The sequence below is a fragment of the Pieris brassicae genome, chromosome 8 (assembly GCF_905147105.1).
Source record: "Pieris brassicae chromosome 8, ilPieBrab1.1, whole genome shotgun sequence".
NCBI lineage: Eukaryota > Metazoa > Arthropoda > Insecta > Lepidoptera > Pieridae > Pieris > Pieris brassicae.
In genome coordinates, this window is record NC_059672.1 from 4,080,808 (window position 1) to 4,108,551 (window position 27,744).

The following is a 27,744-nucleotide window of genomic DNA, read 5'->3' on the forward strand; positions in this document are numbered from 1 at the left end:
ATGCTTTTTGCGGAGAGGTAGAAAATATCCATTGCTAATCTCATGGGATTACGCTCGCTTACAATATCATTATTAATGTAATATTATGATGTTAAAATATTACAATTATTATTCATATTATACATAACTTTTGTGTAATGAGTTATATATGAGACATAAAAATCAATAATATGTATCACGCGATGTAGCGGTGTTAACTGCCGCCTGCGACACCAAGGGGCTTGCGGATGTGTTGTCAACCTTTAAGAAAATGGTACGCTCTTGAACACCCCTAAGTCGTATCCTCATTGGCTATTGGAAAAAACAAATGATCACGAAACAGACACAGAAATCTGAGTCCCTAATATTCATTCAATAAATTCATTATTACGATTTATAATGTACGAGAATAATTTATTACAATAGCATTAATATTTCGATCACGATTTACGATTATGAAACAAGATGTAGGTTAAGTATAGGGCAAGGGATCTCGATGGCTCATAACTTTGTATTATTAAAATTAATTACGTTTATTGCTACTCCAGATTCTGATAGATAAAACGGATGTATGGCCATAAAAGTTTATATTAGAATAACATGATTACAAGTTGAGCAAACTTATATTATTATAATAAATAACTGGGTCAATTTATGTATGATCTTATGTATTTACATAAAATAAAAGTACTAGCAATTTCTGTTAAGCAGAATAAAACATATAAACATTACCAGCAAAACAGCGAGGTGGGCACTTAGCAATGATCAACCCACAACCGAATCTAACCAGCACCGGATCTACTACTACTATAAAAAAATTAAAAATCAATATCGCTACACCCGTTATAGGTCTGGGTCTCAGATTTCTGAATCTGTTTCATGATCATTTGTTAATGGAATAGGCAAGTAGTTGATCAGCCTTCTGTGCCTGACGCACACCGTCGACTTTTGGGTCTAAGACAAGTCGGTTTCCTCACGATGTTTTCCTTCATCGTTCGAGCTCATATTAAATGCGCACATAGAAAATAACCAAGCCGGGGCTCGAACCTATGACCTCTGGGATGAGAGTCGCACGCTGAAGCCACGAGGCCAACACTGCTCTTGCTACTACTATAATATCCGTTATAATCACGAATTCGTAAGAGAGTTACCTTCTTCTATAATACATAAAGTTTGACCAGGAGTTAACAATAGTTTTGTGGAAACATGAACTTCGCATAGTTAGTAGAATACCAACCATCGTCGACACGCTCATACCTTTGATTGGCAAAAACTGGAGCGAGGTTAAATAGGTAACACGATACTGAGCACGATGGAAACACTGTGGACACCCATAATGTCAATAACCCTAGACGGGACATTACGTCAATTTAATTGGAATCTTTATAATAATTATAAAAATTCCAGTCCATGGATCTAAGTTCTGATGACACAATGTAAGATACGAGTGTCACGTTATAAAGACACGCACGTTGTAAATGGAATAAACATGTTAGCTTTTTAAAGAACCCGTTATTTTGAGACATTGATATTTGAAATTGAATGGATGCCATTTCGGATTAGGACAATGTAAATAGTAGGCGTGGTCAGCACGCCTTGTCCGTGCTTCATTATGGAGATATTACTTTGAGAATAAATTGGTGTACTAAAATAAACCTTCCTACTATCTCAGAGAGAGGAGATCTGCAGATAAGCTTTTGGGTAAAGTTAAGACAGTTGAATAACCGAAAATAAAAAGACTCGGTTTATGTCTTGTCTTTATAGCGCGGAAACTTGGTCGCTAAAATTAGGAGACCAAAAGACTGATACGCTGGAGATGTGTTGTTGGGAACAGCTCGGACCAACAGTTCTATGCTCAAAGAACTTCAAATACAGAAAGACTTTCGTTGCTTGTACTGATACGGATGTTGAATTTCTTTAGGTTTCAAGGAATTTATTTTAGAGACTTGTCGGGCCATGTCGAAGGGAAACATGTACGTGGCGTGCATATCTCCGACGCGTTGGGCCGATTTAATTAGTGCAACTACTGGACTCACTTTTCAATCTGCTGTTGAGATGCAAAAGATAGGCTAAATGGAGGTCTATAGTTATAAGAGTAGCAGGACGAATCAACGATGTGGATCAGAGATCACGCCCATTCTGAAGATTGCACGATTAAAAAGAAGTAATTCTCTCGAATTGATTACAATACAACTCCTCCACTCGCGATTATCACTTACCGATTCCAAGTTGTATTGTATATCGTAATTAAATTGCGTCATCTGTTAAGGTGTTTTAATTATACAAAGGAGACTTTATGTATACTTCTATTGTCCATGAATATATTTATAACATACGCCATATTTGTTATAATAACTTAACTTTAAATTAATGTGTGTTATTAGATCCACCGTTTGTGGCTTTCAATATTAAGATGGATAAGAAATTCGTATGAATTATATTATAAGAATAGAACGAAATGTAAATGAAAAAAAAACTATCGTCGTATGAAAAGATATACGTAATTCAAGACTTATTCTTTTCGTTCTTAAACATGCCTATAACAGGACATATTTTGTAATATATCTAGGTAACACTGAAAGTGTTTAGAAAATGAAAAGTGGCATATTATAGAAAGTTGCCAATACTTTTATTAATTTTCTAAGTAATCTCCGTTCCTCTCTACATCGTCGTATTCAATGTAACCACTGAGAAAAGCAGTGGGCCATTCTTCTCTAGGGGTATCTTCTATGGCATTTTAGTACGCTTTCACCGCATCTTCAGGGATTGTAAAGTGATTATCCAGCTTTCATCACCTGTGACGATGTCAAATACAGCATTGAAGTCACCGCCGTTAAATCTAACATTTGGCGACACCAGTCCATTTGAAGGTGTTTCTGGTCGTCGGTTAAAGTATGGGGAATCCATCTGGTACAAAGCTTCCTAACGCCTAAATATTCGTGTTATATTTTTTAAACTTGACACACCAATGCCTAAGTTTACCCGTATCTGCTGATAGGTCACTCTCTTCCGCTATCACGCGTCGCACAGCACTGATGTTATCTCCAGTCGCTGTTAAAGGACGTCCCTCACGCGGATCATCATTGAGATTGCTACGTCCACGCTTAAACTCTTTAAACCAATTATAAATACTGGCACGAGAAGGCTTCATAAGAAAGGCTAACCGCAGCCTACCATAGATTTGTTGTTGAGTAAGCCCACAACGAAAGTCATAATAAATCACTGACCGAAAATTTTCTCGCGTTAGGTTAATTTTCACGTGTAACAAAAGTTTTAGATTTGCCGCCAATTCACAAAAACAAATGACAAATGAATGCAATATACTGCATCAGGTTACCAAAGGCTTCTAAAATTTAAATTCAGAAAAGTTTTATTAGCAATGTTTGTAATGGGCCAGTTCTAAACGTAGTATCCAAATGACTACAAATTAATGATTTTACAAAATATACATTTAATTGTACATATTCAAAGCGACCTCTTCCTGTTTTAGTTCAATAAATAATATGACAAGGACAAGGGCCTGTAAAAAGACTCCTACATAGCAACAAAAAATTATCAAAATCAATGAAGAATCGCCATGATGTAGTCGAAAAACAAACTTTCTCAACCAAAATCTAGCCAAGTTATACAATCAGGACCGATATTGGTATAGATTTTAATAAATAAATATGAACCTCGTTACTACAGAAATAAATTTTTAAAACTCGTTGCATATTCATGTTTGCTCGATCAATATTAAACTTTCCAATATATTCCTTATCACCGTGCATATGCTTTCATAAAATCTATCGGCTCCGCATCACTGCACGCTTCGATATACTACATAAAATATCTCACTACCGCGACACCATTTTCGTTTTAATCTTTCGTGGTTTTACGTTACGCTTATCTTTTGTACATTTAATTTTTTATTCGTTTAGGATAAACAATTAATAGGTTTAGAAGACTCACTTCCATCTTGGTGGAAATTTTTTACTGGGCATATATAACCTTCTTATTTAAACCCACTGGCTGGCTTAAAAAAAATATTCTAATGATTTAAAAACCGAAACTACTATCTCTCATATCTATCATATCTTAACTTGTCTATCATAACTTGATTGCGATTGGTCTAGAGTCTAGGCGGACGTGTGTCGTGTTTCATAGTTCGTTTTTTAAAGTTAATTCTAACCTCTCAGGTTATGATAAACGGAAGCTGATCAATTTATGTAAAGTATAAGTATTAAAAGTATATTCGAAATTCAATTATGTTCTGCATTTTAATAAAACGAAATGAAGATCAAATATAATGTATTCCATTCAGCAATATTAATAGAAACTTGTACAAGTAAAATATAAGAAGCGAAACAATTTTTAATTAAATAACCATAATTGACATCTCCTTACAAGTTGCGCGCTCAATTATGTTAACGAAGAAGCACGATATTATATCTAGCGTATCGTTATCTAATTGAAGAATAACTATATTCATTTGTTTGCCAACGTAATTAGTTTTAGAAGGTCTAAGTTTGGTACTATATCAGAACTTATTCCTATATACAAATTAGTGTTTGAGGTAATAATAGCGACGCTAGTAATTAGCGGAATCGTGGTCATCGCAAACAAACGTCTGTTGCCAGATACTTGCAGGTGAGGCGAAAACGAAAGACTTGGAGCAAGGTAACACGAAAACCTTCACACCAAATCGATCACCTAGTCCCCTAGGTGACATAGTCAAGTTATTCAATATTTAACCAAGTAAAATCCGATAAAAACTTCACTATTAAATATAAACTAAATATGTATTGAGATCTTAATCTCAGGACCAGCAGAATCACTGTTTAATAAAAAAACGCCACGTGGTTCCACGCGAAGTTTTCCTTTGACGAACTTTTATTTGTATATTAAGCAAAATTCGTAAAGAGCCGGGGTTCATTACGACTGTAATATTATATAATTTAAATGCAATTTAAAAACTGGCATCAGCAGAGAATGCGGAAACAGCTACCCTTTTGATTTCCGATGTGGAAATTCATTAGCACATCCCCTGCTCCCGAAATAACCAGATGTATGTGGACTACACGCACACCAGAATCTCCGCTATTCAGAGACTGACTAAGCTGGAAGAAATATTCACTAAAACCACATCGAGTAAATCCTATATATCCACGTTACAAAAGCTCCGGGGCGGAACCCACCAAAGTGTTTCCAAATCAATTCGACTTGGACCCTTCAAAAAAGAGCATACCAATTTTCAAAAGGCCTGCAACTTGCGAGCCTTATGGCAATATAAATTCCCATGAACTGTATCACGTAACATAAGGTGAGCCTCCTGCCCGTTTGATCTATTTAAAAACGTCATATATAAAATGTTTTCATAATTTAACTGCAATTGAATTTTCCGAATTAACGCTCGTTGAAAAACACTTCAATCATTCATTAAATACAAAATCGTAATTACGCGTTGGCCGATTATAATTTATTTTATATTTGCACAATTCGCTTTAACGCTTTTTTAAAAGCCTAATTATGACTGTACTTTTTAGTACTGTTGGGATATATAAGTTCTATTAACAACTGCATCGTTTAAAAACAATGTACGAAAAACGGCACACAATTGTCAAATATAGGGATATAATTATATAAGAACAGTGTTTAGACCTACCTTTATATATGTACTTTGCCAATCGTAGTGGATTTAATAATATTGTTATTTCCATTTCAACTTTCTAAAAATAAGGTCTTCATGGTATTTTATTATAATATGTGTATACATACTTCTCCCGGTACAAATTATAGTAGTCACTACAGTGTCGATGGTTTCAAAACAGGTCCAATTTCAGGCCTAGACCTAAAAAAGCGCCACCTATGTTTAAAAAAGTTCAATGACGTAGCGTCTACCCAAAAATAATACAATACAATACTGTCAAAGTCAATTAATTTAACTTTATTCATATTGCTAAACAAGTACACTTATGAACGTCAGAAAAGAAGTTAAATTCATTCTAAATTTACATTTTCACCGGTTCGCAAGTCAAGGACGTAGAGCGGGCAAGAAGAACTGGTAAGAAACTTTCCGCCACTCTTTAATCGCTAAGTTTTGAGTCGTACAAAATGTTTGAACGTGAACAAATCAATAGCATGGATTAGGATCATTTAAATATTCGTCACATTTATAAAAAGCTTTATTGAGTAATTTACCGTTCAAGGGCCTATACGGTCGCCAAACTCCAAAAAGTACATTGTTTATTTCCGTTTTTTGTCATCGTTTCTTGAAGTAGGGTAAATGGAAAAGAATTTTGAAAGATCGATATACGATTTAAATAACTTCGCTCGATAGAAAAAAAATCCAAACATAGCCAATTTTTGACATTTTGAATTAATTTTATGACGAAAATGTATATTTAACATGATTTTGAAATTTACACGATATAATTTATCGCAAGACAAGTAATCCATTTCGGAAAAAAAATGATAAAATTACATTAATTTAATGTTTTAACTCTCCACTGCGCACCGCAGTCCACCCCGAAACACTGACACTGCAATTCTGAGATAGGGCCTTAACAGTGCTTTGAATTTATTTAGTGACAATTCTCAAACTTCGCTTGCGAGTTTGTTTTAAAACGTATACAATTTCCATATAAGGAGTGGTCTATCTTCTGGAGCCAGGTCTCTAGTACGCTTAAATTAGTTATGTTTCGAGTATTATACTGTAAACGTTTTATATTATATATTATAACTGGTTTTATTATTACAAATCAGATGTTACAAAAACATTATTCTGGGTTAGGCGTAGGCCGCTGTCACGTTTGAAGATTCAAACCCCCACTTATGTGTCATCCGAGATATAACATTGTTCTATTTGCATATATTAATTATTATTTGCATGACAGGCGGAAAACATCTAATCTAAATAATTGCTATTTATAACCTGTACGAGTTTCATTCAATGGGATTAAATATAATTGATTTATATTACAGATGTTTCGCATTCATTACACTGTTAATGTAGTATTTATGTGTTAAAGGTCTTTTTTGGAGGGAAAAGTTAATTTGTGTTCATTCTTTGTTCTTTTTCTTTAATAATTATCATAGTAAACGTTGCTTTTTTTTAAATATTTAGAAATTGTAATTTCTTCACCTACTTTAGTAAGTACTACGTATTTTATGCACTGTTTGTATAGAACAGAAGGCAAACGGGTTGAAGGCTGTCCTGGTGTTAAGCAGTGCATTAGTTAGATACTCGCAAGTGCATTGGTCGTTTAGGAATTGGTATTCTCTTTTCTTGAAGGGCTCTAAGTCGAACTGTTACATATTCATTTACTACATGACATTGTCTAAATAAAATTAATTGCAGCTTACATTTAGAAAAATTGTTCTTCAATGTTTCTCGTACAGACTCGTATATATACTTTATTTCACGTCCCTCAAATCAACACCAACTATACAAAAAACTCAGTTTTGTATCGCGCAGCGCGGATATACAACGACCAATATTTACTTGACTTGTTTAAGCAATTGCGGAATAAGGTTAAAACGAGTATAAAGAATCTATAGCGCTTAATCACCTGCATCATTAGCACACCCCACAAACACACACACAATGTAACCAAATTAGGTAGTACGTATTAAATAATTTTTATTGACTTTTCGTTTCGTACATGTTTGAAACTTTTTGTATATATTATGTATTACATCTGTGGTTACTATAATTATGCATTATTTAGTTTTTAGTATTTTGTAGTTTTTTTATATTAGCTGTTGGATTACGAAATAAATAAATATACATTTTTATATACACATCTAAATACTGATTAACTTAACTGAACAAAATATTAATTGTGATCATGAGTTCACGTTACCATGACACCTTTTCACAACCGAATTTAGGTTGAACAGAGCTGTAATGTAATATTTATAAACCAACAATTCAATCCTATATATACAATGAAATATTGCCAAAATCTGTACAATGCTTTGTTAATAATCTATCAAAATAGTACTACTAGCGACATCTAGTTATATATAAAGAAACAACCATTTGTGGGTCTATGCATGATCAATTATTTAATAAAACTTTTAGTCTGTGGCGAGCACTTGTAGTTTCAATATGCTTCTTGTTCATAGTAATTACAGATACCTAATTTAATATTAGGAAGAACCGTGGTCATCCCAAACTATGGCAGAGTATAATAACGTTTTGTATTATCTTGTTTATTCATTTATTATGATTGGCAGTATTTATAAAACCAACGCAAAATGTTTTGAAACATTTCAAAGCGATGAGTAAACGCAATAGTCATAGTAATGCACGAATCTAGGCCACAAATATTTTCAAATAATAATAAACGGGTTTTATCTATGTGTTGACGTTTCAAAGTAGCATATCTGATTAAAATGGAAGGCGAGACAGCAGGGCTATTCTATGTAGGTTGATAATGCCAAATGGAAATATGGAGCATTGGTATTACGTGGTTATCGTCGTACACTGTATTAATTTTTTATTGAGCAAAGCCGCGTAATAAGTTTACGTATTGGCGTGTAAAATATCATTGCATATGAATGAATTTAATATACATAAACATAGTGAGAAATACGGCATATTTTAGAACAAAAAATCTAAGAGTTGTCCGAGAGTTTTTTAGGCCGGCTTTTTCTCTCGGGCCTATACCTTTTGTCTTCTTTGCCGATGAGTAGTGATGTCTGGAATACGATTTAATGACGTGGAATATTTTTTTATAACACTTAATCGCCTATAAAGAAACAACAAAAGAAGAAATCCAGAAATTTAACGCCAAAAACTATGTTAGCACGACATGATTGTTCGTTTTTTCCTTGTTCAAAACCGTTACCGCGTCTGTCAAGATAAAACTGGACAAATATGCATTTTAAAACAAACTAAGATACGAAGCCCTGTTGAAAATGGCATGTTTCCAATGTCCACTGTATAACAGCAATTTTACGATCGTCATGCCTGAGTTGCAACTATTTTTTCTTATCGCAAATCACATCGCCCACACATTCTATTAAGGAAATACGAAAATAATATGAATTTATTTTGCTAATACTTCATTTTGACGCCTTTGTGCGTAATGTGGAAAGATATGTGGGATCATTTTATTATCATGTTTATTCAAAAGCTTTGTATAAACGATTTTGTGACTCGTTTTCAAAGATTTTTATTTCGAAGATTGTGTTAATTTAAATTTGCGTTAAAAACAATTTTTGTTCTCGCCATCTTTTTTTAAATACATACATAAATGCTGCCAGCATTAAACGTAATGTGCCACAGGGAACAAACTTTTAAAATTTGTTTTAATTTTCTTTTTATTAATTTTTAATTATTGTTATCATTACTATGTAGGTTAAGAAAATTGTAAAATAATATTACATTGTTGTGATTACTAATAAACCCTTCTCTTCTTATGAAAAAATAGATAACAAACTATATATTTATTATAAAACGGATAGATCAAATAAATTATAAATTTGAAATATTGCATTCGTTGAAACAGTTTTACAAAAATACAAACATGACGACGGCGGGTCGGAAGATAAGTACAATATTACATTTAGAAGATTAGTTAGATATAAGTGACAAAAACCTAATAATTGTAACTATGAAAGAAAGACCTCAAGTAAAAGATAAAAATTGTTGTAATGTAACCTTAAACGAAGCAGAGGAAAAGTTTCGACAATAGTGTAATAATCATGTTAAGAACACAATCTGTGAAGAGGCGCGCAAAACCCAATATTGGTACTAGAAGTCGGTACGTTTAAAATCTTTGCGTGAGACCTGGAAGGTGCGAATAACAAACGCTCAAGAAGTTCTGAAGTTGTTTCATAAACACATGTTTATTTATTTCCCACATCATTTTATTACGATAGTTATTACTAATAATACAACAATAATTATACAGTTAAAAATACTAATAATATAACAAGCAACTAGTTAGTCACACTCTTCATTTCTGAAGGTCGAGTTAATGGCACCGCACAACTTCCTCCACTCTCCTCTATTTTTAGCAAGCCTCTGTGCCTGGGTGACGGTAAGACCCGTAAGGGCCTTTATCTGTTCAGCGAGTCTTTCTAGACTTTCTAGATGTGCAAAAAATAATGAGTTGGTAACAAAGTGTCGAAACTCGATTTTTTACCTGTAATCGTCAGGTCACAACCAAGTGGAGTGTGCCCGCGGTACACCCAAAGTTGTGACTTTCCCGGCAACGCACCCACTAACATGGGTGCCCATGTGCAGGTTTTATGGCCATTTTTAACACTCGTTTTCAGCCAATAATTAAAAACAAAAATACTACGCGAAACCGTGCAGTCACTTATGTATGTGATATTACCTATAAACCACCTTATTTCTTGTTTTTTTTAACTAGACCGTAAGCATAACGAATAAAGTTAAGTTTAAGAGGTCAGAGCCATGCCCTAATTCTATTCAGGCAAAGATGCGGGAGAGTATAAATATGCAATGAACCAGTATCTGAAACCAGGACACATGAGGTATAATTATGGTTATCAGCAAAATTCATTGAGCAAACAAAGGCTTTAATTGATAGTCGACAGATTCTAAAGTGCCGGTACATTTCGCTATTCAGATGTATTTCCACTTAATAAAGTTCAAATGAACCGAGGGAAATGTTTATTGCAAAGTAGACAACGGTCTTTTGCGGAAAATCTATATTGGAAATTGTTTTTCGCTCACCTTTTAGTTTACGAGTAACGGATAATTTTGTTACTGACTCATATATAGTTGTCGTTGTGTGTCTTTGTAGAGTAGAACTATAATAAACATTCCTACATATATCGTAATAGTGTTCCATGTATATTAGTTAAATTACAGTGTCAACTCTTTTATAACCACACTGAGTATTTAATGGCGTTACAGAGAGTTGTAGTTAAATGGAGAGAAGAAAAACGTATACATAATACAAACATAAAATAACAAACTATCAACCAGGAATGGAGCTAAAACCAAAGGACAAGATAAGAGGTACCAACATAAATAAGAAAAAATAAGAAAATTATTGATGTACTAACACATTGCAAAAAAAACATAAGTGGAATGGTTCGGTAACACCGCTTCTGTACCTGCTGGTCCATTCTATCTATACAGAATAATAAATTGCTCTCTGGCACGGTGGCATGAACTTAAAGTAGTTGGTGGAGAAGATGAAATGACGGTTGGATGAGACCTTTACTCTTTAAGAGATTTTTTTAAATATGTAGTAAAATATAGGTTTGTATGTATTTATTGTAAATAGCGTTGTTTCAAGCTATAAATGTTGCTTAATAATTATGTGTTCGAGGGCTAATCCAGGGGGTCATTAAGGGCACTGCGCCTGGGGATTGGATAGTCGGCTCTTAGTTATCAATTCACTCAGAATAAAATCTTACAAATCTTAATGATGTACCCAGTAACAAAAGTTCAAGCTCCTCTAATATTCCTAACGATGATCTCATAACACCATAGAACCATTGGAACCATATCGCTATCACTTTGAGTATATAGCATGGTATTTTCTGGTAATATTCATAATTCATTGAACAATAATATAATATAAACAACTGCTAGATTTTTCGTACTGTTTCAACACGCAAAGTAAATGTACCTTTTCCGTAGTGTCAAAAATAGTCCTGAAAATACTTATTGTATAAATTAAGCAAGTGTTATTTAATTTAACATTGGGAGCGAAACACAAGGAGAAACTTCGAAAATTTAAACTGGGCACAGGCTAAAGGAGTTAAATGTTAATCAGGATCAACATACCTAGTCCAGCCATAAGTACTGTTACAAATAAAAAGTCCTTTATCTTAATGAAGAAATTTAATACTATTTAAATTTATACCTACATATTATATTATGTATATATGTATACATGTATATTAAACTCTCAGTTAAAAATAAAAATAAACATTCTATTCGAAATGCCACCACCTTTGGCTTTTATACAGGCCTTTAATCTGTTAGGTCAAGAATCTACGAATTTACGCACGTTTTGTGAAAGTGAAACTTCACCAATACCAAACACAAACATACGGCTGATACCAAGCTTTTGAAGTGTCTATATGAATATGACGGACGGCTCCATATTGTAATTTGATAATGAAAACGAAAAATATATGAAATGGAGAACAATCGAAAAAAGTTTTCATACATGCTCAAAATTCAAAATAATTAAAAAGTTGAAAAAAAGAAAAGTTTTATGTAACAGTATTTATAACAAGACTGGTTATAATATTGTATGTGTGTGTTATGCGGTCACTCCGATAAGAATGAAAGATACGCAAAGGGAATAGCAATGGAAGTGGTAAGCTGTGAGATTAACCGTGTGTTGCTATATCTAAAATTGTTTTAATTGTTGTATTGGCAACATTTATATAAATTCTATTAGAGAAAAAATACATTTAATCTAAAACATTGTAAAGTATAAATATTATTTCGATAAATATGAAATATTTATTTTTACAAAATATCTTAAATTGAATATTATAATTACCCTTTTATTAGGTTTCATTAGCATATTATTTGAACATCATATTTGTTTTTCTCAGAACGACGTTTAATTTTAATTCTTGGCATGGGAACACATCTAAACATGTGTTACAGAAGAATGTCGCACCATAAGTGAGTGCCAAGCGCACAATAAGGATTCGAACAATTCTTTTGTTTATTACTATGCTAACGATGGCTTAACAAGCTTTTGTTTAAACTTAGAAATTCCGCACATGAACTTTATACTAACGCGGAGGGTTCGACTGAGTGAAACAATAGTTGAGTGAAGTCTTCTATATTATACTTGGATAATTTATTAAAAATAGTACTAGTTTTTTCCTTTGTTTCCGTGTATTACCTCTAGAGTTTTAGTCCTATAACCATTATAGAGAGACAGCTTTAGAGTCTATAAAATCACTGACGAAACATATAGTAGTGTTTAAATCTAAATTGACCGAAATAATTTGTACATTTGAAAATACATTTTCAATATATTCATAATAAAACTTGCATCCTGCATATTTTATATTGAAAGCACGTTAGAGAGGTTTTTGATACAAAAATCTCAACTCGAATTAACACTGTATCAAGTATTAAAAAATTGAAGATCTTATTCAATAAGGTATGGTTCAATTTCCAAGAAATATTATATTCAAAATGGCAGGTAGATACCTCCTTCATAAAAAACTAAATCATTGTCAAAAGTCTTATTGCCGCGTTCAGAGTTCTGTTGTCTGTTTTCATCATAGCATAAATGAATGAATAAAATATTATGTTTTAAAAGTTAGCTTGATATACAATGTTTTTATTATGGTATATAAATATTCAATCTAAAATATTTTGTATAAAAAAATAAATTATTACGTTACATACCATACTTGAAGATTTAATAAAACAGTACATAACTAAAATGCAAATAATTCACACCTAGATTTTAATTAGTGGAGGTCGATTTGAGATAAAAGCGGCGACCCCGTTCTTGAGTGCTCAAGATGCTGCACCAAACCTTGAAATTCCGAGAGATGACATAAGAGCTTTCTCTGCGAATATTATCAGCTGATCGTTCACTCAACTGAGATGATTTCTTATCTATTGAATACGGAAGCTTTTTGAAAAGAATATGTATTTGTCACATTTATCTTGACGGGTAAGTCAACGATTGATTAAGGTCATCAGGTTAAAGATACGCATTGCAAGCGTTCATTAAATAAAATAAAAAATCAATGTCGCTACAATCTTTTTAGGTCTGGCCTCAGATTTCTATATTATGAAACAGCATAATCATTTATAAATTGAATAGGCAAGTAGGTGATCAGCCTTCTAAGCCTGACGCACGACGTCGACTTTTTGGGACTAAGGCAAGCCGGTTTCCTCAGATGTTTTCCTTCACCGTTCGAGCTAATCTTAAATGCGCACATAGAAAGAAAATCTATTGGTGCACAGCCGGAGAACGAACCTAAGACCTCAGGAATGAGAGTCGCAAGCTGATGCCAATTTTATATAAAGTTTACGATTTGCACTGTGCACTCGCATAAAATTGTTTCCTTTAATGGTATGAATAGTAGTTAATTTAAATAGAAACATAAATTACATACAATGTTTGCACCCATTAAAATAATACAGATTAATTGTGCCAGGAAACTGAACAGAAATAACTTCATTAGGCTTTGAACGTTCAACCACAGGCACTAGAAATGCATGTTCAACCACTAATGCTAAATGCATTTCCAAATAACTTTGGAAATATTAATTTATATTCTATAAACAAGTTGCGTGGTACAGTGAAAATAATAATTTATTAAACATCGTTTTAAGAGCGTACCAATTCTTAAAAGGCCAGCAACGCACTTGCGACCCTTCACGTAGTGTGAGTGTCACAATTAGATGAGCCTTCCGCCCGGTTGTTTCCTAAAATAAAAACCACTCTTTATTATCTCTTTTGTTTATTCATAGAGTATTTTTTCAGCCATAAATATCGACAACCTTCGAAGATGGAACTATAAGAAGAATGATATTCTAGCCTGAATTGATAGATAGGAGAAATTAGAATATTATGTATATATGTATATTCATAGTAATTAAAAGTACTATAAAATGTTTCAACAAAAATGCAACGCGATTGTAAAACGATTTGTGATTTGCACTTTTAACAGGATTGGTTTCTGAATTTTCCTACCTGAATGGTTTTCAATAAAACACCTATGCATAGAAAATCCAACAATTTATAGCGACATCCGACGCCTACACAGTTTTTGAATAGTTAACATCGCTTTAAAAATGCCACGGTTAATAGTTTATACCTGCAGGTTGATGTACCATATTACAACCGTACTCAGAGTAGATCATTAGGATTAAGCTATTAACTACATATAACTTAATCTAAAACTATAAAGTTTACACCACCTCTCAGTAATTATATTTCGTAACTTAATTGGACTCTTCTTTAGATAATTACCATAAATATGTATGACATATATTCTCTTTGAATTCAAATTTCCGCAATTAACAATTATTTTGGCATGACATTGTCTTCGCTATTACCAAACTTCACAACTAAACTGAAACAGCAATAAAACTAAAATCAATTGGACATTATGGCTATTATGATGGCATTTTATGTTCTATAAAATTCCTATATCACCCTGAGTTCCTGTACTACTTTTGTCATACTTTATATTATCTGTACTGAATTCTTTATTTAAAAATGGTACACAATGGTGACTTGTCCATTACAAATTACAAATGTAATAGAAACAGCAATGTTTGACACAATTTTTCACAAAGCTTGCGCAATTGAAACGAATTGGAGATACATTAAATATCTTAACTGTCTTAAATATATTCATCCTGTCTAAACCTTAATGTCTATGCTTCGAGTTTTACACAGATCACGTTCAATAACTTTTGTATCTATGATTAATTCGATATTTAAAATTCAGATACTGTCAGATAATAAATATTTATTTCCGCTGATAAATATACACTCGTGATGACTCATAAAGTACCCAAGCATCAAGTAAATGTTGTAAGTCTCAGGATACACGTTCTTCTTTTATTATCCTTCATTTTATTTTCACTCCTTTGGGTTCATCCGACCCCTATAATACGAAACCACGGAAAGATTGTATTTTTATGATGCTGATAAATCATTTCTTTGTTGTGGAAGATATTTTATGGCATGAGTCTTGGTTTTCTCTCTCTGAAGATGTTTTAATATCTTAAATCCGTAGTAGGGCGATATATTTCTAAGAAGAATGTATTAACTCACAAGCTACGTTAGCAATGTTAGGCGTAGAATCCATCCAAAAGTTAAGGTCATTAGTTTGAACCCTGCTGTACACAAATGGATTTTACTATGTCTGCAATTAATGATTCGCACGTTAAAGGAAAACATTAGACAAATATAAAGCAGTATACGCAGAACTCTTACCCTGTCTAAATTAAACATTTCTAGAGATAGATTTTTAATACATAACCTAGATTTAACCCATAAAGTTAATTTACAATTTTTTGGAAATTTTCGTTTACGTAAAACCTGTTTTCAAAACAGATTAAAGGGTTCGAAACTCATACAATATGACACAGACACATTTGTGAACGAACCTAACAATTTTTTCCAATCAAATTTTCAATTTCTTAAAGAACGAAAGACACAATTTTTTGAAGCTAAAATGTTTTAGTTGTTTTTATTATTATTATACTCGTATATATTATATGTTTCTCATCGTTCAATCCTTCCCTGAACTCCCACAAATATTTCAAAATTATCCAATATATTCATTTCTATATATATATATATAGAAATAAGTGCGTGTTAATCGTTGTGTTTATGCACGCCACCCGCGTCTATTAACGAGGCCATTAATAAAACCTGTTGGTGCGGATATAAATAAGGAAATTACTAATCACATACAGAGAAAAATGGGCGATGAAACAGACACAGAAATGTGTCCGCGTCTTGAAAACTTAATATAACTTCACCGAGTTTTATTAAACTTTGGGAACAACAATCGTGTAATTTGGAAAAACTAGATAAGCCTTGGAGAGAAACAAAGTAAATACTGAGTTTTCTGTCAACTTTCACCCGGTTCTGAAACTATATAAGTTTCCTAAACGTGACAAAATAAATGTATATAGCAACAACTTCAATCTTCAGCCAACTTCAGGTGAAGTAGATATTGTGTTTAGCATAAGCTGAATGGAACTTCATATTACTCTTCAGCGTAAATTGTTCTGATTATGCGACAGAATATTTAAGAGGAAAACTTTTGCTCTTGTATTGGACATAAGTTGTTCAAATGTACGTTTTTTTGAAGTGAAACTTCTTTATCTTATAAAAATTTACCGTCACATTTTTACGTTACGCGCCATCTTTTTGTTGTCTCTACCACGAAGAAATTTGACACCCCGCGACGGCCCGAGCCGAGGTTCGAGTCTCACAGGAGACGCCCTTACGCTAGCCGCGGGATAAAACGCCATTCAGGCCAAGCTACGCTCGCCAAAACGATCTGACCTGAGCTTTAAAGGGCCTTAAGGCCTACAGCGAGAATCCATTAAAAAAAAAGAAATTCGAAGCCATAAATAACAAAAATATATATAATAACGATAACAATGATAGTAATAATTCTATTACAATCAATGAAATTATGTAATACGTGTATACACTAGTTCACGCACACATTTTTATTACCTTAATAGCATTAACAGAAATATGAGGAATGAGTAGTGTTGGCCTAGTGGCTTTAGCACGCGACTGAGCCTCAGGTCGTAGATTCGATCCCGAGCACCAATGGACTTTCTTTCTATGTGCGCATTTAACATTCGCTCGAACGGTGAAGATAAAGATCACGAGGAAACCGGCTTGACTTAGACCTATAAAAAGACGGCGTGTCTAAGGCACAAAAAAATGAAAGCTTTTACTGTAATGTCCACTGGCAAAACTTTTTAAAATAAATAAATTATTGTGCTGTTTTAGCATTTGTATTAAAATTTACGGACGGACGGAATATACGAAATAGAAATAATATAGTGTAGCGATCTTATTCGTCACACTGAAAACAATTATAGTTTATTTATTTTCAAAGCGATATGGACAATACATTACATCGTATGAGGACTGTTAAACTGTAAGCAAAACAATAAGTCACCGTGAAAAGCAATTTTCAATATAAATTCTCTTCAAGGTATGACAATTCACTGAATATTATCCAGTAAAATATTGTAAGAAAAGTTCCGTTCATCTACGTCGAAAGTTAGTTGAAAAATCACATTTTCCTTTATTTTGTTGACACAGTCCAGTTAATCATTGTTATGAGCTACGAAGTGGGCCGGTGTTTATTTTTCGTAGAACAATTTTTTTGTCCCAGAAAATATAAAATATTATTTTACCTGTTTATGTCCTTTACGGTACAAATGTGCTGACGGAGGGTAATTGTTTGTGAAATGTTTATTACTTTGTATTGTTTATATTGTATATGGAACTATTCCGACGAGAGATATGTTATGTATTGTGTCCTACGATAATTTTTGAATAAGATATTTGTACGACACATTTCACAGCGCAATCTGGGGCAAAACAAAGAATTAATATAAAAATATACGCATACGTTAGTATTTTAAGTATAATTCATGGTACTAAACACTAGTAAATATTATATACAATTTCATGTACCGTTTAGATCTTCATGTATATTACAAAGTATTGAGACCCGTACGAAGGAGTACTATATATGCTCTGTAAAAAATACTTAACAAAACATCAATAATTAAGAAATATACCCCAAGGATACTCCAAACTTAAACTTAAAATCGATTTTATTTTTAAAGATTAAATCGTTAACAAACATCTGTTATCTACTCTTAAAACATGATACCGTTTATTATATGTATAGTATGTATAAAAAAATACCCAGATTAAATGATATTGCATTTATTACAGATTTCGTTTCCTCAAAGTTTTATACTCAAAGAATTCTTTTATAACGAGTTCGCATTCCCTTTGTAGAACTACAGGACAAGGTGCGTGACAATTGCGTCTTATCTCACATTTCCAGTCGGCTACGCAAATTGAATTCACTCTGAATGATTTTTTAAACGCTTCAACTTGGCTTCGACCCATTTATTTTATTATCTGAAATCAATGTGGATTTTCGTCCAACCGTTTACGTATATTGTCGAAATGTACGTTTATATTGAAAAAAATTTTTGAACCTTTATTGTAATTTTCTCTCGGATGCTTTTTTATACATACAACTCTTGGTGGGTCTTATCTTCTGATTTTACCATCTGTTTCATTTATAAACCATTCAAGTACATGGCCTTTATGTCTGAATCATTCCTTAGTATGCTTTCTTTTCTCGTAAGAAGCGTTTATTGGGCACGATAATAATCAGTTATCAGTTGATTTTATCTATGCGTAAAGGTAAATATAACGAGTTCGCAAAATTTTCTTTTCTCTTCAAACATCACCTTCATATCATTAGCATTTTTATAGGCAATTGTAGGCGCCGTTATCTTGACGCTGCGATGAAACCTCAGAATAACTTGCCTACTTATACAGAAATTGTATTTCTTGAAACAATAATGTAAGATTTCCAACTTTTAAAGCTAAGTACTTTTAAGTCTACTTCGGGTTCAAACTGTCTTTATAAGCTTTTAAACTGGTTTTAAAACTATTTTGTAAAAAGGGCAAAAGGATAAGAGGATACCAGCCCATGGATATACTTGGGTAAGACTTGTATTTTAATTATAGTTATAGATTTTTCAGCGTATGAAACATTGTAACAAAGCGTTGGTCCTTATGAAGGTCTGAAAACAATGACTGTTTTCAGTAGCAAGGGCAAAAATGCTACTTGCAAACATTTTACAATATATAATAGCATTTTATGTCAGATAATTTTCGACTAGAACACTATTTGTATCTCTTTCTTTTTAGGTACATGTATACCAAAGGCCGCCAAATCCCGCCTGTCTGCACTGCACTGTTTCTTAATATGGTCTATCAATCTTCCTTCTTCCTCTTTTTCGTTGGGCCTTGGGCACCAGTTTTGTACGTTTTTGCTCCGCTTTTATTTATTTATAAGTTAAACAGTTTTTACAGTTAATTATTTTTAAATAGTATACTTAAAAATATGACGTTACAAATTTTACACACCGATTATATTAGAACTTAGAAATAACAAAGACGTAACGAAAAACACATTAACGCACTTTTATAGTCCCTCACCGTCCCTTATACAGACTTAAACATAGGAGATCTATGCCCGTGTTTTTTCAATCTTTACAGCTTAGATCTGTTGTGATCATTTTTTCTTGTTATACTAATATCCTAAATTCCTTTAGTACTTTTAAACGGAACCTCGTCCTAGATAAAGGCCACTTCCAGCTTCCAGCAGCTTTTTCCAAATAATTGTATCCATTGCTTTCTTTCTCCATTCGCTTTGTAATACTTCTATGTCTTCTACTTACCTATATTTAGGACGCCATTTTCTCCTTCATTCTCTTAGTTCCTTTCAAGTACATAACAATTATCTCATTGCATTATCGAACCTGCTACACGGCATCTACCACTAATACTTAAACCTGTTTAATCATAAAATCCATAAAAATGTAAAATATATGTATGTATATGTAGTATTTTATAATATAATATATGCAAATATTAATAAAATTTTCTAAACATATACGTTATGAAATGTATTTAAACCTGATGATCTGAATTCGAAAACACCAATTAACAACTCAATTGTTGCTTGTGTGAATATTACATATAAACGAGAGAATAAAAATAAAATTTTAACCCAATCTAAACCCATATCACAATTCAGTTGGGAAATTCAAAGGATATTTTATATTCTGTGTTCGAAGGCGTCGGTCGGGAAGATAGCGACTGGCGGGATTTTAAGCGGAAACGGATAGCGATGAGCACGGACCGACTTGTGACAGGTCTAATTCCAGTACAGCTGTGTATTATACTAAATATTGAAGTGTTTAAGGTATTTCAGTGCATTTTACATAACCCATATTCTAGGGGACAAACATTTTTTTTACTAGCTAACTTTACTACGTATACAATAGCTATCAATGCTTAGACTATTGAAGTCGTCAATAAGTGAACATAATTCTTATGTTTAATATACTCATTTGAATATGGAATTCAGATGTATAGGAATTACTTTACTTAAGAATCAGCGAAGCAAAACAAATTGCAATAATAATATCAATTTAAAACATGCTACGCGATTTACCTGATCTATAATGATACGACATCGGATCTGGTGATAAATTTGATATGTTTTGTAAATATAACAGGAAATTATTACTGCTCTCGTAAATGATTTATATAATATAAGTTATTACTCAAATTTGGTTATAAATCAGCTAAATATAAAGGTCTGAAAAGCCCTTCATGCGCCTATACAGAATTATAGATTCAGAAATCAACATTACCTACTTATTCCGAACCCTTATCTGTGATTCAAATGATGGTATCAGTTTCCCTTTACGCAGGTTGTATTTTACCATTTTTTATCCAGCATCGCTATGACCTAACGATTACGTTGGAAAAGTGAAAATGTTATATGAATAAAACGCCTTTAAAGTGGGACTTTTGTCAAAATATCTCATAGAAATTTTCCACGTTTCAAGCGTGTGAAAATATTATTTTTTCTATTCTCGTTAATTCATATATCGCACGAGCAAGTTTAAAGCGGCGTTAACGAACCCAGTGAGTAGTAAATGGGACACATGCCGGCACTTTTTTCCCTCGCCCTAGAGAATTAATTAATTATCTTACCCGCATAATTTCACGTTTACGTGTCAAAAGTTCGCCTTCCTGTCCCTTGTGAATTTGGTTGTTCATTTACGTAATTATTATTTATATTATATAAAATTTTAACGATTACACAATACGTAGATTATAGTCACATAATACAAAATGAACAGCCAACAGCGTAAGCGTGCGACTCTAAGGACAGGGTTCGTTCAAGACAATGTTCGTCGAACATAAGTTGTGCACTAATGTGCATATTTAACTATAGTAAATAAAATAATATACTCTTACTGTAAAAAATTTAACTGTTTCAGGCTAACACTGTCAAAAATGAATTATTGTTTATTATTAACATTCTTTTGGTAATACTTTATAACAAAGATAAAGGATAATTTATAAAAAAATATTTTATTATGTTCCTTTGAATTTCCAAAGCTTAATTCTTGTCACACATAAGTTCTCCTTTGACAGACGTGACGTATGTCACGTATATAATTCTACTCTATCATCTAACGCTTTGTGGCTTTAATATATTAACTTTTTTATTTAAAATTTGTATTTTTGTGTGTCAAGAGGTCACTGATTACTGAAAATCATATGAAACTAAAATATTGTAAGAAATCGCGTCTCAGTAAGTAAATATAACAAAATTGCATATATAGAAACACAGTCAACATATTTACATAATGAATCAAACAGAAAAATGTCTACATAAGCGACTACTTTTATTATAATTATTGGTTTATAATGTTATAGTGATATGTACAAACTGCGATCGCCTAAAATATTTTTTTCATATTTCGTTAAACCAAGTGCGAGTTAGGCTGCCCCTGTTGGGACTTTTGCTGGGCTAAGAAACTGACCAATTAGAGGTACTTGTTACTCCGATTTCTTAATATAATTATTAGTACCCGCGATATATCAACATTTAAAACGATTATTAAAAAAATATTCCAGTATTAAAATAGTAGGATTCATTGTCTGAACGAGGCCCATGTATGAACCAATGGCAATGTCCATTAACAGTAAGAAAAATACTTAAAATGTGCGTAATATAACGTAATTTTACACGAATTTCGGCCATCTACTTTGACTGGATAAAAATATATTTTTTAATAGTTTTTAAAAGTCCTAAAACTTTTTTCAATTTCATTATTTCCAATGTGACAAAATTATTGAAAAAATATTTGTTTTGAAGTACACGTTAGTTAAGTGCTTAAAAGTACTAAGTGAAAACAAAAAATAGAACACAAGAACAGAGTTTCTTTCCCTTAATACAGACTGTAAGTAGTGGTACTGGACGTACATCTTTTTAGTAAATTAGGTTTAAATTTCTTATAGTCTTAAGTTAGGCTACATCGTAATGTTTCATGATGTCTCAATGAAGAGAAAATGTATCAAAAAAAGAACATTAGTAATAAAAAACAATCATACGTGTACTTTTTTTACAGAGGTATACTTTAGTTAGTATTTTTTTAAGTTAATTTGATACATATACTATTTATACATAATGACGGGACCTTCATTTCACCCTGACGCAAAATTACAACTAAAATAAGGGTCAAACGCACAACAGCCATTAAAGTAATTTTGCTGATGCCTCGTGTCTTTGTAAAAGGATCTATTGATAAAAATATATATATATATATATATCGATTTATATACTTGAAGAAATCAAACGCTCAGTGGCGTTACTATCATTTTTAAGATATATTTAGAATCCATTAAACTATTATTATTATACTTTAGAAAAATATATTTTTTTTTTTTATGTAATAGCAGGCAAACGGGCAAGAGGCTCACCTGATGTGAAGCGATACCGCCGCCCATGGACACTCACATTGCCAGAAGGCTCGCAAGTGCGTTGCCGGCCTTTCATTGGTACGCTCTTTTCTTGAAGGACCCTAAGTCCAATTGGTTCGGAAATACTTCAGTGGGCAGCTGGTTCCACATAGTGGTGGTGCGCGGCAAAAACTGCCTTAGAAAACGCTCAGTTGTGAAACGGCGGACGTCGAGGTGATACGGATGGTATTTTGTATTTTGCCTTGACGTCCGATAATGAAACTCAGCTGCGGGTATTAGACCGAACAACTCTTCTGAACACTTCCCATGGTAAATGCGGTAGAAGATGCAGAGGGACCCAACATCTCTACGCAACGCCAAGGGATCAAGCCGCACGGAAAGTGATTGATCGTCGACGATTCGAACCGCTATTCGTTGAATACGGTCTAGTGGAAGGAGCTGGTACTGGGGAGCTCCCGCCCAGAGGTGAGAACAGTATTCCATGTGGGGCCGAATTTGCGCTTTATAGAGTTGCAAGCGGTGGCCCGGAGTGAAGTACCGTCTCGCCGTACTTGTGTCTTCTTGGGGTTAAATTGAACTAGATTTAGTCTACTCCAGTCCGAGACTCCACGTAAAAGAGTTTCGACTTCGGACACAAGTTTGTTCCGGCACTCATCAACAACAGCCCGAGAAATACCCGGCCCGGCCCGTGTAAAAAGTATCCCCAGTGCTGTCGTCCGCATAGCAATGAAGGTTGCTAAGTTGCAACATATCATTAATATGCAGAATAAACAGGGTCAGGGATAGGACACAGCCTTGTGGGACACCAGTATTGACGGGTTTAAGGTCGGAGCATGCTCCGTCGATGACGACCTTAATGCTCCGATCAGCAAGAAAGCTGGAAATCCAGTTGCATAATTTCTTCGAAGGCTTTCGCTATGTCCAAACTTACCGCCAGCGCCTCCCCCTTGGACTCAATTGCCTCTGCCCACCTATGTGTAAGGTATACAAGGAGGTCACCAGCTGAGCGACCACGACGAAAGCCGTACTGAGAATCGCTAATCAGCTGGCTGACATCTAGATACCTCAAGAGCTGGCCGTTAATAATGGTTTCCATTATTTTGGAGAACAAGGAGGTTATTGCGATTGGGCGATAGTTGGATGGATCAGAGCGATCGCCTTTTTTAGGGATCGGATGTATCAAAGCTGTCTTCCAGCACTTCGGAACAGTGTTGAGGGAGTACAGGTACCGGAAAAGGCGCGTTAGGACCGGAGCCAACTCAGGAGCACAAGTACGCAGCACAATTGGGGGGATGCCATCAGGCCCGCTCGACTTATGGATGTCCAGGGAAAATAATTGTTTATGGATAGCACGTTGCCGGAATGTAACTTCAGGCATCGTAGTATCACACCGCAATAATGTCGGTGGTTCCTTCCCCTGATCATCCAAAGTTGAGTTCGACGCAAAGAGACAGCCTAGAAGATCGGCCTTCTCTTTTGCAATATGGGCCAGTGAGTCATCCTCCCTATGCAGTGGTGGAATAGAGGGCTGACAGAAATTCCCTTGGACAGCTTTGGCAAGAGACCAGAAGGCTCGAGTTCCCGAAGGAAGGTGGGCCAATTTTTCACCAAACCTGGCAATATGCTCTGACTTTGCCTTAGCGATTTCCCGTTTGAAGGACCTAGAGGCTGAATTGTATGCTTTTTTACGTTCGCCGATAGCCGCATCACAGGATGTCGCCGCTTCTGCCCAGGCTTTAAAGCATTCACGCTTACGGCGCAAAGCCTCTTTGCACGAACGCCTAAACCAAGACTGGGACTTGCCACCGACCGGCACCGCAGAGAATGGAATAAAAAGTTCCATGCCCTGCAGGAACACATCAGCGACAGAGTCAGCGACGGCATCCGGAGTACTCAACGAAAAGCAAATGGGCCTCCAAGGGTAGGACGCAAAAAAAGACCGCATCCCGTCCCAATCTGCTGACTTATAGTGCCACACACGGCGACAGCCCGCAAAGCTTGGCCGTAAAGGGCGCGTGAGCGTGGGCTGCGTTGTAAATACCCATACAACGCAGTATCTTTAAAACTTGCTTCGTTTATTGATATAGCCTAAGGCTTCAAAATAAAATAAGTTGAACAGTTGCGAATACCAACTAGATCTATGATGTACATAACTAATTGTTCACTATGGTTTGACTAATCATGAATGATGAGAAGTCTGACGGAATCTGTTTCATTATTTCATATTTATGGACAATTTATGTGCCTAAATAATATCAATTGTTCTATTAAAAAAAAATTCCTTCACAGAACGAGCAAGTGATGGCATAAACACTAAAATCTATTAGTATACAGCCCGTTCTAACGAGCTCAGTAAAAAATGATTATGCTGATCTTTTTAAGCTTATGCAAATGTGTGAGTGTAATAACTGTATAAATAAAATATACGAACAGATATTAACTTTCTGTTTCGCTTACATATTTTATTAATTAAATTATTTCCGTGCTTGAATTGTTTTAGAGCAGTATTTGAAAATGTTATATTGCTTTACATAACGTTAATTTTAAAGTTCGAAGAATCTAAAATCTTCAAGTTTTCCAGTATAAATTTGACATCTGGACGTTATATAATAATTAGAAGCAAAAGAGGTAGTGATCATGTAGTTACTTCAGGCAAGACAAGGAAATAATCCAATAAGATATCAGAATAATTCGTCAGTCATCTCAGCTCAGTAGCGATCCAAAAAACGAGATATGATGACAATCTATTGGCATTGCGTGCGCGACAAGAGAAAATAGTGAAAAGTGGGGAGAAAGCTTCCCAATCAGCAAACGGATACAGTAGACGATATAATAGAAAAAGATTAAATCTTTATCATCTAAATAAAACATAAACTACGCAAAGGTCGTGCGCTATTCAAAAAATAGTTATAAGCCTTTCTAATAGGCTCGTACAGAGTCGTATGAATAAAATGTCATTTCCATTCCTCTTTAAAGTTTATCAGAAAAATGCCTTCTACGTGACTTTTACATCAAGGGCTTACAAGCTCTTTATGATCATATAAAGTTTTATTTTGTATGAATGTTGTAAGGAAAACGCATACTATCGTTATACATTTTTAAAAAAGAGCTTGATACACGTATGTACTTAATGACGGTTTCGGATACGATTACCGGAGAAACAATGTTTTATGTGAGTAAAGAAGGCAATCACGGTCAGTGAATCGATTATTGATATGTGGCTGCCACAGACCCAACGGTTTGGTGACATAAATTTTTGTATATGGTCGTGTCAAATGAAATTGAGAAATAAAATAATATACTTTTATCCTCATGTAATGTATTTCGTTTGTTAATCTGAAGCATTAACACATAACGGGCGGATGTACCTGTACGTAATATGGAAACCATATGAAAATATAAATCATACACGAAAGAAACTTGTACGTTTGAATTTAGGTTCAACATGAGGAATATAAACAAAATATTTGGGTCGCATTTCCAAGCACAATTACTAATAAGTCATTTAAATTCTACGGAAAAACCTAGCAAAAACTACTATTCAATATGCCCGTTCTAATAAAAATCAGTCCTCATCGAAAAACACAACTAAGTAATTTAAACTGTACCTCAAGATACGAATGAATGTATTGAATTAGTTCGTAGACACGTAGGACCTCGTAGCATGCATTCAGTTAAAAAAGTCATTTTAAATGACAACGGTCATGACTAATAAAGGTTATTTCTATAAAAGATTTAACTTACATAAATTTAAAATCAATTTTATTTTAAAATACTCACATTTATCTATTAATAAATAATTTTATTTCACGTCACAAATTACACTGTTCACGTGTTCGAAAAAATTCAATTCGCGCGGAAGTAAGATTGCCGACCATGTACTACCATCTCATTGGAACGTTGACGCGAGACTGAGCCGTGAGCCCCGGGCTTACGGTCACCCCGCAGCAATCGGCCTTGTGCCTAAATGGGGCTACTCCTATTCTTTGGTCTTTTTCTTATTTTGACCATTTTCAGCGTCTTTTAAAAGATATTTCTCTTAAAACTAGACTCTGTTGCCTAGTATCTTTGTGTAAAGCATTTGAAATTTTCGGGAAATCCTGATAAAATTAATGAACATTTATAACAAATTGGCAAGCTTCACAAATGCTTACTTTAAAAAGTTTTTTTTAAGTTTTAGAAAGCGTTAGGCCAGTGTACCTATGCGTGAAAGCTTAGCTTATTTTTATTTAATGGAAACTTGTTGCAGCAAAGTAAAGTAAGCGAGATAGATATTACACAATAGTCTACTTAATATCATTCAATATACAACATTTGTGGAATATATAACTAAATTATTATGTAAATCATAATAATAGTAAAAAAAACTAAATATGTGTAAGTTCTGATGAAGAGAAAATATTCCAGTTAGCTTAAGGTAATTTTAAATTTTAAATGAGCGCTATTTACACTTGTATTTACGTTACATATATAGAACAAACTGACCTAAACCTTTTAGAAATAGACTACAGATTTCTCTGTCTGTTTTTTTAAACATTTTTTTCCAATAGATGCCTGACACACTCCGTCAACTTCATGGATCTAAAGTATACTTTATGATATATTTTTCATGAAAGTCCATTGGTCCACAGCCCTCTACGTAGCTACTGCCCCAGAGCACTCACACGGCAGTCAACAACAACTAAGGCCAGTAAACTCACACACTTGT

The 27,744-nt window shown here is 33.8% G+C and overlaps 1 protein-coding gene across 2 annotated transcripts in view; it reads right to left on the reverse strand.

Moving 5' to 3' along the window:
- LOC123713586 (monocarboxylate transporter 9-like) overlaps positions 1 to 26,936 on the reverse strand; it is a 70,348-nt gene extending 43,412 nt beyond the window's left edge. For both annotated transcript variants that reach the window (XM_045667321.1, XM_045667322.1), the window contains exon 1: positions 26,817 to 26,936. The gene's annotated coding sequence lies outside the window, so the exon portion shown is untranslated. The remainder of the gene's footprint in view (positions 1 to 26,816) is intronic.
- Positions 26,937 to 27,744: the final 808 nt, after the last annotated feature.